We start from the raw sequence: 14,904 nt of genomic DNA on the forward strand, positions 1-14,904 counted from the left end.
GCCACAACAGGGGAAGCTGAGAGGAGATAGAGTAGAGACATCTACTCATCTAGAGACCTCCAATAGGGGGAAACTTTGAGCCAGATGGGCTGAAGGATCGCATGCAGGCATACCTCTGGGTAGGAGGTGGGGTGATGTGGATTGATTGTCCCAAGGAGGAGGGGCAGGATCCTTGAGGTACCCAACCTCTTGGATGAGACCTTGCTACGGGAGCCCCGATGTGTAGTAGCAGGAACTGACTGATTTGGTAGAGACAGATGCGGATGGAGCGGCAGAGAGAGTGACAGTGCAGGGAATCCTAGGACAGCGCATAGCTAGCAGGCTGTAACAATGCGAGAGGCACAAGAGTTTTGCACAGTGCTAGGTGGCACAGAGAGGTGTGCAATGGTGCGAGATGCATAGAGATGTTGCAGTAGTGCAGATGTCAAAGAGGGAGCACTTGTCAACAGCAGGTAGAGCTTCAGCATCAGAGGGTGTTTCTATCCCAACAGGGAGGTCAGTTGGAAGGTGCAGTGCGGATGCAATGCTGGGAGATAGAACCAGCAGCAGCACAGATGCAGTCAGAGATCAAAGTGACAAAGGCTAGAGCAGTCAGATACTGAAGAGCATAGAGATGCAGAGTTTCAGTCGACAGAGGCGATAGCAGTCAGAGACTTTGATGACAGAGCAAGTGGACTGGTAAGATGTGTTGCATGGAGAACATTCCAGAGTCACAGGATCGGGTTTGAGAGGAAGCCTTTCTTGTTGAGAGGGAGTGTTGAAAAGTGTGCAACAAGAAATGCTTGTTGAGAGTGCAACAAGATGATGGAGCTTAGTGAAAAGAGTCGCCTTCACTAAGTGGACCCGCAGGCTATTTTTGGCGCAAGTCTATTTTTAGACTATGTCTATTTTTAGACATATGGATCATGTCTATGGATTGCAGGTTGCTGTTTATGGATGATTGGTCAAGTTGGGAAAAATAGATGGACTTCTATTTTTGATGAAAGTGTGAGTGATCAAAGTCTATTTTTAGACTGGCTGTCAAAAATAGAAAACTCAAATATTATTGTCTCATAATAATATTTGGACTATAAACTTGATCTTATTCTCTTGGAGCACTTCAGTTTGAGCTACAGAGGTGGCACATGCAGCTGTCAGAAGGAAATACGCTTTTCTTATGAGTCAGTTGAGTTGTTGCATGCATGACTTCAGTTAGAACTCAATCAGTTGAGTTTGGTGGAGTTGATTGTGGAGTTGATGGAGTTGTGTTCAGTTTGACTTGGTTAAACTAGTTGTAGTTAGTCTAACTGCAGATAGACTAATGATGAGTTGTTAAAATAATTATTAACTCATGATGCAACTAATGAATACATCAGTTAACTCAGTTGCATGTCAGTGCATGTTCAGTTCAACAGGGACAGGTGGTAGAGAATCAGATTGCTATCAGTTGTGACTATAGTTGTGCACCAGATCTTGTACAATCAAGGGATTGAGTATTCCAATGAGTTTGCTCACGTATTTGCCCAGTATTGTAGCCTTTGCTCACATCCAACAAAGTGTGAGTGATTATTTTGAGGTGAAATACGAGTTTGGGAAGCCATTCTCATCAGTTCTTGAGCAAGTATTGAGCAGTGGAGGCAGGCAAGCAGTGGAATAGATTTGGAGATCAGATCTTAGCTGTATTGTGTGTAATAGGTGGAGCTGGTACTGGATTGCTTGTGATAAGCATTGTACTTTGTAATGTTACATGATTCAATCAATATAATATACAGATAGTTGGGGTTTTTAGCGAGATGCTTTCCCCAGGATACATACTGTGTTAATGAGTTTGATTGATGCTTCTATGTGCGCCTGTGAATGTTTCTGCTTCTGTAAATTGATGATCAACGTAGAGGAGCTTATGTATTGTGTATGTATTCCGCAATAGTACATGATCAGGATAATCTCCATTGAATATGTGTCATATTATTCAAAATTTCTACAAGCTAGACCTGGATCTCATCCATGCGCAACAAGAAAGGTTACTACAACTGAATGGATTAGATGAACAGAGAATGCAGGCCCTCTTCCACTCAAAAGTAGTTCAACTCTAGAGAAAGATATGGCATGACCGGCACCTTAACGCAAAGTAATTTCAGCCAGGGGATTGGACGCTATTATATGACTCAAGATACAAGTATTTCAAAGGGAAGCTGAGGACAAGGTGGCTGGGACAATGGTTCAGTCGTTATCAGAATCATTGATGAAGAAGCCATCCCCATGTTCAGAAATGGGAATCGATTGAAAATCTACTGGAAGCCCCTTTCCAAGCAGGAGTTCATTGAAACTCTGGATAAATCGGTGCTAGTAGTGGAGCAGGGCCCTGTCTCTACTCCACCCACACCTTGATCATCAAAGAAAAAAAAAAGAATAAAAAGATCCTTGGGTGAAAACCTTCTGGAGGTGCCCCAGCTGTCTCCCAAAAAAAAAAAAAAAGGAAATAGGCCTAATTTTTGTTGAATAGGGTGCAGGGAAGACATTGTAGGTTAGGAGGGTCACGCAAAACAAGGATAGAGGTTAGCAACAGGTTGCAAGAATCCGTCACAGACACTTCCTCCATGACCACCCCCCTTTCCTAGGATTTGATAACATTCAGGCTAATATTTCACCTTCTACAGGAACTTCTGTATCTTCTACAGGAAGTTCTATATCTTCTATAGGAAGATCATGTAGAACCTCTAGACAGGAAAAAATTGATCGTGGAAAGGAATCCGAAGGTTGGAATCTTCCTGCTAGGCCTGCAACCACCCCAGTTTACATCCATCACCATATATCACCCTGTTTCATCTCTTTACACCTCCATTGCACCCATTCTGTTATTTATTCCTGCACAGTCACAAAAAAAAAACCCGTTTTCCTCATACTGCCAACAAGAAATTTGAGTGAAAAATCTAGCAGTGGTGTTTCACTCTCCCTACCTGTCAATCTCCATCTAGACTCCTCATCAGCCGAATCCCTCATCGGCAATATAGCCCTGCTCGTTTAGCTTGCATCCCAGGAGGAGAAGCAGCTACAGGACATCCTACAGGAATCCTGTAGCAGCTGATCCCTCTGGAAGACATACTCTGGAGACGAGGACAGTCGAAAAATAGCAAAGGAGACATGCAAAGAGCTCATCTTGAACACGAAAACATCATCAGCAGCCGAAACCAAGCAAGACCTAAGCATGCAGCGACAACAACCAATGGAATGGACTCCAAAACATGTGCATGCAGCATCAATGAATGAAAGAATGGGTTCCAAAACCTGTGCAGGAAGCAGCAGCAAACGAAGGAATGGTTCCAAGACCCGAAGTCTGCACAACGCGACCGTGACCACGTAGGTAAGTGCCTAATCTGATTCGTCAATTGCACAAACTATATTTTAAAAGCTGCACGCCTATGGAAATGTTTCGGATAGAATGGGATCGGTGGCCAGTCAACTGGCCACCCTCGGCCAGTTACATAGCCTCGTGGGATCCGAACAAGCTCAGTTACATTCAAAATTGCCAACGAGACATGTAGCCAACACGTGTGGAGTGTCCATTCAGGGAGAAATCGTCGGGACTGGCAGTGGTGGCGGCGGTTAACGGCAGAGGGAAGGTGATGGCGGCCAGAAACACGCAGAGAAATTATGGCCGTGACATTGGATCAATGGTTCAGTCCGGCCACCTCATCCCCTCACCATGAATTACGCCGCAGTTAAAAGATGCTCGGCTGAAACTCACACCACCCTCTGTTCATTTGCACTTGCAACGTCCTCGACTGAAGTACGCGTCCTCCGCTTCCAAAAACTGTTAACCAGTCGTCCACCATTGGTTTTTCTACCTATTCTCGAGAATCTCCCACGTATCAGGCTCGCTCAGAGGCACAGAGACATTCTACAGGAACTGGGGAGTCTTCTACAGGAAGGGTTCTACAGGAAAGCCTGCACAGCTTTCCGGAGCAGAGAAGCCTGGGATTTCTCTTCATCGAATTTGGAGCTCCAACCGAGGTAGGCTCAAAAAACTCTTCTATGCATGGTATGATTTGAAAAGGTGGTGAATTGAACGGTATCAGACTGGGGAACCAGAGAAAAATCTACCTGGGGATTGGAAGTAAAACGTTTGCCTGTGTGTTGCACTGGGTTTCTCAGTTGTTTCTGCATCCAAATTCTCCTCCACGTTCCTATTTTTAAAATTATCCTATAGGGAAGATATGAAACTGTGGGGGCCAGCCTGTGTATGAAAATTTTGAATTTGTATATCTGTATATGTGCTGAGAAGAAACATTGAGCTCTGTACTCTGTCTGTAGAAACGAAATTCTTCCCTTCATAAACAGGCAGCCGAGTTCTGGGCAACAACAGTCTTGAAAACCAGGGAATAACTGCTAATTAATATTGATACCCGAGAAATCCCTTCTTGAGTTCAGGGGGAAAACCATAAACATCATTCCTTTTTCTTATCAAAGCAAAAAGAAAAAAGAGCACTCTCACCATGCCAGGGGGATTCATAAGGAAAGAACCCTCAGACACCAGCAAACTGCACGAGCATCCTGAGGTGGTGGACCTTTTCACCCAAGCCAATTGGATGTCATTTTTTGACAAAATTCGGGGTCATGACGAGGAGATAATAGAGGAATTTTTGATGTCCCTGAGACCTCAATCAAAGACACAAGCCACAGTAAGTTTTAGGGGTTTGACCCTAGAACTTACCCCTGAGCTCATCAGTCGTGTTACTGGTCTGCCATTAGGGCTCCCTTGGAGCAAAGAAGAGAGGTCATTGGGCCAAGTTGCCAAGAAAACATTCTTCCTACCTGAGGAACATCCTGTAGAAGACAAAAACGGGGTTAGGAGAACTAGCTTGCCTCCTCTCTGGAGTGAGCTTAGTTTCCAAATTATGAAGTACATTACATGTGAGGGGAGGTTTAGCATTGTCTATGGATATCATTTCAGGTTGTTGTGTGAACTAAGGCATGGGATTGATTCACCTCCAGCCCAGAAGCTGAGCATTCCCTATTTTCTTCTTCAGTCACTAATTGAATGTGGTACAAAATCGAATGAAGGGATCCCAGATCAGCTGGCCCATCATGGGCTCATCAAGCTATTAGTGGAAGATGCTCTACACACCTACACAGTCCCCATATCTTGGGAAATCTTCCAAAACATGTCCTAGGATGACGATATTAGAATTCTAGCTGAAGACATCACCTCATCCAATAGTGAGGAGGGAGAACACACTAAAGAAGGTAAGAAAACCAATGGTGAAGGAACACAGGACATTCAAGCACAACAAGGACAGAAAGAAAAAGGGGGAGAGGGCCAGATTGTTGAGCATAAAATGGAGGAAGAAACAACATCACAAACACCAAGGGAAAAGAGAATGCAGAGGAGAGCAGAGAAGGAAAAAAAACCCCAAATGAAGGTTGTCACAGCCAAAGCAGACACACAGAAACAAAATGGAATTACAGATCCTGAAATGGCCACAATACAGACAGAAATAGTTGACACAGGGAATTCTACAGGAAGCATGGAAAAAGAACAACAAAGGGGGAAATCACCTGAAATGTTGGCAAGGGAGGCAGAAGCTGTGCTTGCCGCCTTAAGAACACCTCCAAAACAAAAAGGGAAGAGAAAGAGGCAAACCTCCATGTACTTTAAAGCAAGAAGGAGCACACGGATCAAAGTAGGCAGACCCCAACCGTAGTCAAAGGAGCCAATTGTCATTGAGGACACAACACCTAAACCAAAAGAAGGGTCTCCTTCAAAGATATCCATCACCTATGAACGAGGAAGCCCAAAAACCTCCACCTGGAGAGAGAGAATGAAGACAATGGACTCAAAGACAGCTCTACAGGAAGCTGAGAAATCTCTATAGGAAACTCGGGCTAAGCTAAAAGAGACCAATAAATTGGAGGAAAAGGCAGCCAAACAATCACAGGAAGAAGAAAAGACAGAGGAAATATTGGAACCAAGCCCTCAGCCCAGCTTGGGCTCATACTATAACCTGTTAGAAGCCAAGAAAATAATTCCCCAGAAATTTGCGGTGCCACTCTTCTTTGCACTGGAAGAAGAAAGAATTAGGACTCACACTTGGATGACGATTTCCAAGTCCAACGGTGTGTCATACATAGGCCACCTGGAAGAAAAACTCAAGGAGTCAAGGGGAGAATTGGTCATGGTGAAGCATGTGGAAAGAAGTCAAAGGGAAAAACTATAGGAAGAGAACGAGCTGCTGAAACAACAACTACGGCTACAGGGAATTCATAAGGAAGAAAGGCCCTCCATTCTAGGAGAACAACAACAATAGAAAAGCCTCCAACAGACAAAGAAACCTCTGATGAATAGCAGAGAGTGGACGGGCTGCAGGCCGAGATTGAGGCGCTAACAAAACAGCTATAGGGGAAGGAGTCACAGGCAGCAGAGGAAATACAGTCTCTAAAGCAATAGGTACAAGAAAAGGAAGCTGGCCAGCTGGGCAGTAGAGGCCTTGCAGTGTAGGCAACCTACCAAGTCATATGCCTTATATCTTAAAGATCAATGGTTGCAGTTCCAGATTAACACCTTGGCCCAAAGGGGCACGATTGCATTTCAAAATTACCATCAATTCATGACTTTGTGTGACAACAGCTCAGCAGAAGATAAAGCCAAGTTATCCGAATTTTATTTACACAACTTGGCCCTTCCAAACATGACTCTCTGGGACCCCAATGCTACATTGGGAGATGTGCAACTTATGGCCATGGCCTCTTGGTTAAATCATGAGGAAAGAGGGCAGCAGAGATTCGGGTTATTATGAACAGAGAGCTAAGTGAACCACTCATGATCAGGGCAGAACCAAAGGATACATCAGCTTTAATATATGCCCATCAACACCTGGCCAACAACCCTCAGGTTTTACCAGATTACATTGAACGACAAGCTCAAGCCATTGCTCACTTTGAGGACATGGAAAGATTGTTGGGGGATAACTGCATTCATGCTTGCATAAGGAGGTGGAACACATTGCCCCACAGTTTGAAAATAAGAGAATACCACTCCCCAACCAGGATGAGGGAGGCCTTGGCAAGGGTACCCCTCTATAAACAGTCAATGCAAAATCTGCAGGCCAACTGGATAGACCCAAAGTTCAGTCCTCCCTTACTTTTAGGATTGCTGGAAGGAGTCAAAGAAGAAGAAGAAGACAGGCAGTGGGAGGAAGTAGAAAGAAAAGCAAGATTTCATGACCGAGAAGAATACATCACCTCGGAGGCCTGGGATGTGAGAGAGGCAGTCAAAGCAATCAAAGATGATGAGCTGGATTAGTTGCTCAGAGGATGAGCAACACATTTAGCAGGGGGGTGATGATGAGCCCCAAAAATGGGTAACTTATTGGGCTCATTTTGCCTATTTTTCTCCATTAATCCACCATTCTTCATAGTTTATGTATGCTTTTGACCATGAAGGCTAATACGTGTTTGTTGCAGATTTTTGGACAACTTTTGGACCAAGGTCAAGCATTTATGGGCCATTTGACAGTCAAATACGAGGGGACAAGGCTGAGGATTTGTAGCAAGGGTGTCTCCTGCACCAAATGGCCCCTTCCTCGAGTTCTCCACCATCAACTCGGAGTTCAACAGTCCACCAAAGTTGATTTCGAAGGGCAGCCGAGCAGCTTTTGTAAAGTGGCTGAGTACTTGCCGTTTTGAGCAGCCAAGCCCCTTGAATTAAGGAGCACTGCTGGAGGTCCTTGTAGTGCATAAGTAGGAAGGCTTCCAACCTTCGTAGGTTACTTGTTGAATATTTGTATTTTGCACTATAGTGCTGCTTTGTTTCTCAGCCCATTTTGGAGCTTTTGTTGTAACACATTTTGGACATGGTTGTTTTTTGAGTAATGGAAACCAGTTTCATGTTGCATCAGTTTTGAGCTTCTTTTTAGGAGCCTGTAGCTCTTGGGGTTGGGCCCAACCCAAGCGCCAGGGCCTCCTCTATGTATTGTTATATGTTTTTTGCTGTCTTCATAAAATAATTTCTGCTAGTAGATTAGAATCTTGCTTGGTTATCTAGGTCATTTTTGATGATTGAAAGAGATTTTCGTGGTTCAGAGTGATTTGATAGGTTGACAATAGAAAATATCTTCGAAAAAGGCCATCAAGCAACCCTGGATCTCACCTCTCCCTCCTTAGGACCATGAACTGAGACCCAAGTGTTCTCGCTGCCACAAAAACACTATCTTTGCTTCTTCATGCAATTGCTAGTGTTAGTTTCTCAATTGCAAAAGTTGATACCAGATGTGATTACATGATTAGATCCATTCTTGCTTGGTTTTCATAAGTCATTTTACATAATTTTCTACCAATGAATTTCTGTTCATCATGGGTGTTGGTTCCTAGGTCAAATTAGGTTAGAATAGCTAGATATTTGGTTTGCATGGTCTTTATTTGGTCAGTTTCAAGAAGTAGCGTGCAGAACACCTGTGATACCTCCCTGCCTACCCTTCCACCATCAGTGCAACCTGTTCCATCCCCTAACTCAGATTCATGCGCTTCGTTTCCCACATTTTCTCACTTTGACCTAATTTCCATATTTTTGTGCAACATTGCTCTATCCATCCTTGAACAAATCCAACCATCCTCATCACTTCTCAGCTTCATTTCCCAAGTTCTAAACCTCTTCACACCCTCATCCAACCTCCATCTCCACTTCTCCACCTTTCTTCCACCTTCAACCATCCAAAATCGCCTTTTGGAACATCCTGTAGAACCCTTGCAAACTTCCTGTAGAAGATCACGAGAGTGGTTTTTCGAGATCCGATCATGGTGAAACTCTCTGGAAGGGTGTTAGGGACCCCTTAAGCCCTCTTCTCACCTTCCCAACCTCCTGCAAGTGCCCTCACCATTTCCTTCCATTAATCAACCTCTGCACAGTCAAAACAATTAAGAACATGCATAATAATTCTACAAGATTACTCAAAAATACAAAAAGACATTCCATTTCAGATTTCACTACAAGAATAGCTTAGTCACATGCATTCTACATGTCTAGAAGTCAAAGGCATCCATTTCCACTGCTTTCATCTCTTTTCTTGCACCAGTAGGGTTAGTCTGTAAAACTAGGGTTTGCTAGGGTTGGCATTCCTTTTCCACTTTTAGCTTCTTTCTGCAAGTAGACTAGATTCCTTTGAGTTAGATTTCATCCATCACCGTTAAAAGCTTCTTCTAAGAGTTCATATAAGTTGGCTTAATCTCCTAGCGGACTTGTGCCAGCTGATCCAGTGACAGCCTGTGGCAAGAGCTAGTACTTGTGCATATAGCATCGTCGCTTCCAAGTTTGTTACGAACTACCAGGTTGATAAAAGTAAAGAAGGGAGTCACAAGAGTTGCAGCATTATTGCTGCAATACTAGGGCCCACCACATATATGATAGAAATTTTGTGATTTACCTTTGGTAAAAATGTAAATTTCCATTTTTTACCATAGTCACTTATGGTAATAGAAGATAAATAAGGATCAAATAGGTAAAGAGTTTTAGAGCAAGTCAAAGAGTATCAGTAAGAAGATCAAAAGCAGGGCAGCTAGTAAAGAATTTCAAAGAAGACAGCAAGATGCCCAAGCATAGGGCCTTCCTCCAGCACATTCACAAGAATAGGGACAACAAGCCATCAGTTTGCCTCTTTCTTCTATCTACGTGACCATCTGTCTCTATTTTCATGTAACATATAGTTAGTCATCCTAGAATATATCTCACTTTGTTATGAGATATTTTTATTGTTAAGTTTTTGTATAATTCTCCCTCATTCGGATTATTGAGGGTGGATTCTTAGACATTGCTGTAAAACTGATTACTTTGGAATAAAGTTCTATTGGAAAAATCTTGCATGGTTGGCTAGATGAAGAATTAATGCAAAGGACTTTTCACAGTATTCATGTGTCAAACACTGGACAAATAAGTATCTTATATCTCATGTTTTATTGTTTTCTTGTTTATTATATCAATTGTGTTTCATATCTGAATATCAAAATGAAAAATAATAATTCAGAAAGTGCTAAAGTGCAATCTGTCTTCAATCGTTTTTATTCTAAATGTTTTCCTCTAAACTAGTATAAGCAGTGAATTCTTAATTGCTCTTGTTTCCTAGTTTACTCATTTTGATCATTTAGTAAAGAATTCTTAATTGCTCTTTATTGGTGATCATCCAAGCTCCCTCCTCTTAAAATATGTTGAAGGATTCTTAATTTCCCTTCATCCCTTTTAAGTCCATTCCATCTTTTCAAGTCTTTATTTGCTCCCTGTTTAGCTATCTTGTCCTATGAAGCCATCCTTTGTTGAAAAAACCAAGTCCAGTTGAGCCATCTTCTTTGACTCCATTAGCCCAATGGCCTAAAATATTTAGTCCTACCCCTCTGCTACTGAATTTCACCACCAAACACAATCAAAACCCCCAAGCTTTCATAACTAGCCTAATATCTTCCAAAAAAAAGCTAAACCTTAAAGAGAGAGCCCTCTCTGGATATAGATTGGCTAGATTATGTACCTAAATGTTGGTTTGTGGTTACCTCAGACCCTTTTCCCTCTTCTTACAACTTCTGGGAAAATTTGAGTGATAACATACTCAGTTGTATAGGAGTCTACCTCGTCAATACCATTACGTAGAATTTCCTCATGCACTTTTGAATGCTTGTCATCCTACAAGTCTCCCTGAATAATATCACATTGTTGCTCACCATCCTGAAAATCAATAGACCCAACTATAGAAGATTCCCCATGATATGAAGGAATCTCCTCATGTTCCATCCTTGTTGACGCCTTCCTATCACTTGGACATGAATGGTTAAATGCCTAAGGCCCCTTGCAAATAAAGCATAGTACTCTCTTCCTCAGTTCATTCTTGCTATCTCCACAAATCCTTGTTAGTTCCTCCTTGGTCAACTTCTTTCTAAGTAGTTTGATGTTCCTTCTGACCAACCCCTCCAAATGGCCAACAATTTGGATCTCATTTGTTTGAAGATTAAGATCAAGGACATGATCTTTTGCATGTCTGGTGGTTTGACAAGGTTTAGATGAGATGTTGATGCTGGTGCAAAAGTATTGGAGCATCTGAAGGATTAAGTCATCACACTCTAGATCAAACATAAGTATACCAAAACTGAATTTTGCCATGCGTTCTAAAATTTTGAACCTTTGGAAAAAAGTAAGATGGGTGTTATTGTCCAACACTTGGAGGGCTTCTACCATTACATGAAAAATCCTCCTCATCATGTCATCATTGTAGGGTGGTAGGCGCGCTATTAAGGCTAATATTTTAATGAGATAAAAGGTAACTGTGAGTCGAACCCTTCCACAAGAATGTGCCAAGAACTTGGGTTATATGAAATAGAGCATGGATGGCTTCAAAGCCCAACTTGACCCTTTCCAATCCGATTGATCCATTAGGGACAGAGCCATATCTAATGTGTCAAACTGTAGGAGGACATCTTCTGACTTTGTACTCTACAATTTGGATCAAAGTTCAAAGAGACACTTTCTTTTTACATCTTCCTTATGGATATTCTTTGACTGCTGAAGGATAGCATGGACCTTCTGAGGGAAAGGCTTGTTGTCATGCTCTTGGTGGATTGACATCAATTTCAAACACAAGGACATGCAACTCTATATTATTATCTATTAAAGAGAAAAGGCTTAAGTTTCAAAATCCTAGGATTTTATTCCTGAGATGTAGTCTATTAAGAAATTTCTTACTCTCCAAGAACAATATGGAGACCATTCACTCTCAAGATTCATTAATTAATTCTTAGATGTAGTGTCAATGGTGGCTATGGAATAATAAGAAAGATGAGAGTTTGAACAAAGTCTTTATTGGAGCTTTATTGGATTTCAATCTAATGAGTGAAACTAATATATTGGATAATATGTGAGTACAATGTATAATATAGCCATTGAAGAAGAGGAAATGTTATAAACACATGAAGAAGAAAATGTTATGAACGAAATTCTTTGCATATGATAAAAGTTCAATGAATAATAATCCACTTCAAGGGGAAACCTTGTTTTGCAATAAATCAATGCCAAGAAAAGATGGGATGATTTTAAAATTGTCTTCTTAGTGTGTGTGTGTGTGTGTGAGAGAGAGAGAGAGAGAGAGAGAGGGAGGGAGGGTACAATTACAATTAAAGTGTATGGGTTACTTCACTAATATAACGATAGAAATATAACTCCATATCTACGATTTTGCATGGAGGTTTTTTCTTAACATGTAAATTTGTCTAACATGCCCTTCCCCTTGACGATTAGTTGAAAACACCTAGATAATTTTAATCAAGAAGATGGATATAAAATAAGAAAGTTTTAAAATCCCATTACTCATCATTTTAATCACTCACCATTTTCACTCTTTAATTTAAAACAATAATTTTCTCTTTCTTCAGGATTTGGCCTCTTATAGATCTATTGTCGTTGCGACAAACACCCTCCAAAATTTTGCATATACTTGAATATTGAAGCCTACTATGGATCTTACGATCAGTCAATTTGTTGTCACTTCTTTTTTGGTTGATACTTTATTAAGTCTTTGAGATCCCTTCTTGGATTGTAAGTGCCAAAGTCACATGCTCACACATGCTCATATCATAATGAATTCATGAGCGCATTGCATCATGCAAGCTTAAACAAGCCTAACATAGTCCACCAAGACAATGCATGTAAAATGTTCAACCCATGTCGACATTTAGTGTGCATAGTCATTGATAGTCTCTCACTTTTGGTTGCCTTTGTACTTCTATTTCATTGAGTTTTTCCAACTATTGCTTTTTCACACTATTACGAAGGACCTAACACACAACTTCACTTTTGCAAGTGTCATTTTCATGATTTCAACTGTCGCTTTTGCTTGCTTTCACTTTAATTAGTTTCATTTTCATATTATATTCTATTTGGCATGTGTCACTTTCATTGTCGTTTGTATATCGCAAGTGTTGTTCACACTTTTGTCTTCATATAGCAAATGTTGTCTTTTGGCATGAGAAGTGTCACTTATCATATAAAATGTAGTTTTGGCTTGTTTTAAGAGGTAACCTTGGTGCTAATGAGTCATTCTTACCATGTAGAAATGTATCACACTCATTCCCAATGTTCCAAACACTATTGCATAAGTGTCGTCATTGACATAAAAAAGTGTATCTTTAGTGTCGTACTTGGAGTGAGATGTTACCATGTTGCCGCATTGAGGAAAGTATGTTGTTCATGTGTTATGAGTGTCCTATGTTATGTCATCAAGTGATCTAAGTGTGTGATCATGCTCAAGTCTTGTTCTTGTTCAACTTCATCTCACTAATCCCACACTTAGTCAAAACTAGGAAAACTCCCAAACCAAACCAATCAGCCTCATTTAGCCCTCTTGAACTACGCAATGCACAGTCTCAATCCTCAAGCAACAACCTTGTCTCTTGAAACTACCCAATGCACAGTTTCTTCCTCCTAGAACTATGAACTACACAATCTCAGTGCTTAGTCCTAGTCCTTGAGCTCTAGAACTACGCAATCCTTGCCTCCAACCAACCTTCTCTACACACTGCGCAGTCTCAAGCATCAAGCCTCGACCTTGAGCTCTTCAACTACACAATCACATGGCCCCTGTCCCTCTTGAACTAATCATTGGGAAAATTTCAGCCTCAAGCTTCAAGCTTGATCCCTTGAACCCCTCAACTACACAATTTCCCGTGTTGTTCTCCTATCTGAATTGTGCATTGGGCAACTTCAAGCCTCCAACTTGACCTTTTGAGTCCCTCAACTATGCAATCACTTATCCTAGGCTTTTAGAATTGCATATTGTGCTGTCTCAAGCCTCATACCTCCCGTCTGAGCCCTTAAGTCCCTTAATTGTGTAGTCCCTCTGCCCAAGCCTCCAAAATTGCACATTGTGCAGTCTCAAGCCTCAGTCCCAGACCTTGACCTCTAGAATTGCGCAACCACTCAACCAATCGTCAATTACAACCCTAACAAGTGATTTCATGAAACATGTTAGATTAGGGTTTTATCAGACCGATGTCATCTTGTCATGAGTGGATTGCAGCCGTGGGTAAACTTTCACTCTATGATAGGATGATGATTAAGGATATGGGAAAGGATACCATTCTAGAAGACACCTGTGAAGTTGAAGAAACCAAATGATCATCAGTTGAGAAGACGAAGGAACACAAGGTTACAACATAAGACAAAAGATCAAGTTCACATCGAAGACTCCTTATCTTCAAGTTATGAGGAGGAAGAAGAAGAACATGTACCATCATTCAAGAAGACAAAGAAACTAGCAACAAAGGGTTACTTGACACTACCGTGTCATCATGCAGTCCATGTCATCAGTGTCATGTCATGTCATGTCCTGAGTCAGCATGTGCCACATCACATTAGAGAACTTTTGAGGTCTAAAATGGGCATCCTAAGAAAAATGAACAACCAAAATAAATTTTATAAGAACCAATAGGATTCAAGATGATGATGTCAACCATTGGAGATGATTCACCATTTTTGGGGTAAAAAGGTAAAAAGATTAAAAAATAATAAAATAATAAAACTACTTTTTCAACTTGTATTTTCAACTTATCTCCCTAAGTTTTTACTCATATTTTGAGTGGGAGTACTTTTTGGATGAAAAATTTAATTCCTCATCCAATGAGTACCCATGTTGCATAATTTTGATGGACCTTGCTACACGAAAAATGAGAAATACATGAAAAAAACGTGATTGCAATCACATTTTTCATGTATTTCTCATTTTTTTCATAGTAGGGTCCATCAAAAGTATGCAACATGGGTACTACTTAGATGAGGAATCAAACTTTGCATCCAACAAGTGTTCTCTCTTGAAATTTGACTAAACCCATAGGGAGATAAGTTGAAAATACGAGTTGAAAAAATAGTTTTTTTCTTTCTTTCCTCTAAAATATGATGATGTA

This window comes from Pinus tabuliformis, chromosome 7 (assembly GCF_031772625.1).
Source record: "Pinus tabuliformis cultivar Carrire ecotype Pingquan chromosome 7, CPIR1, whole genome shotgun sequence".
NCBI classification, from domain to species: Eukaryota; Viridiplantae; Streptophyta; class Pinopsida; order Pinales; family Pinaceae; genus Pinus; species Pinus tabuliformis.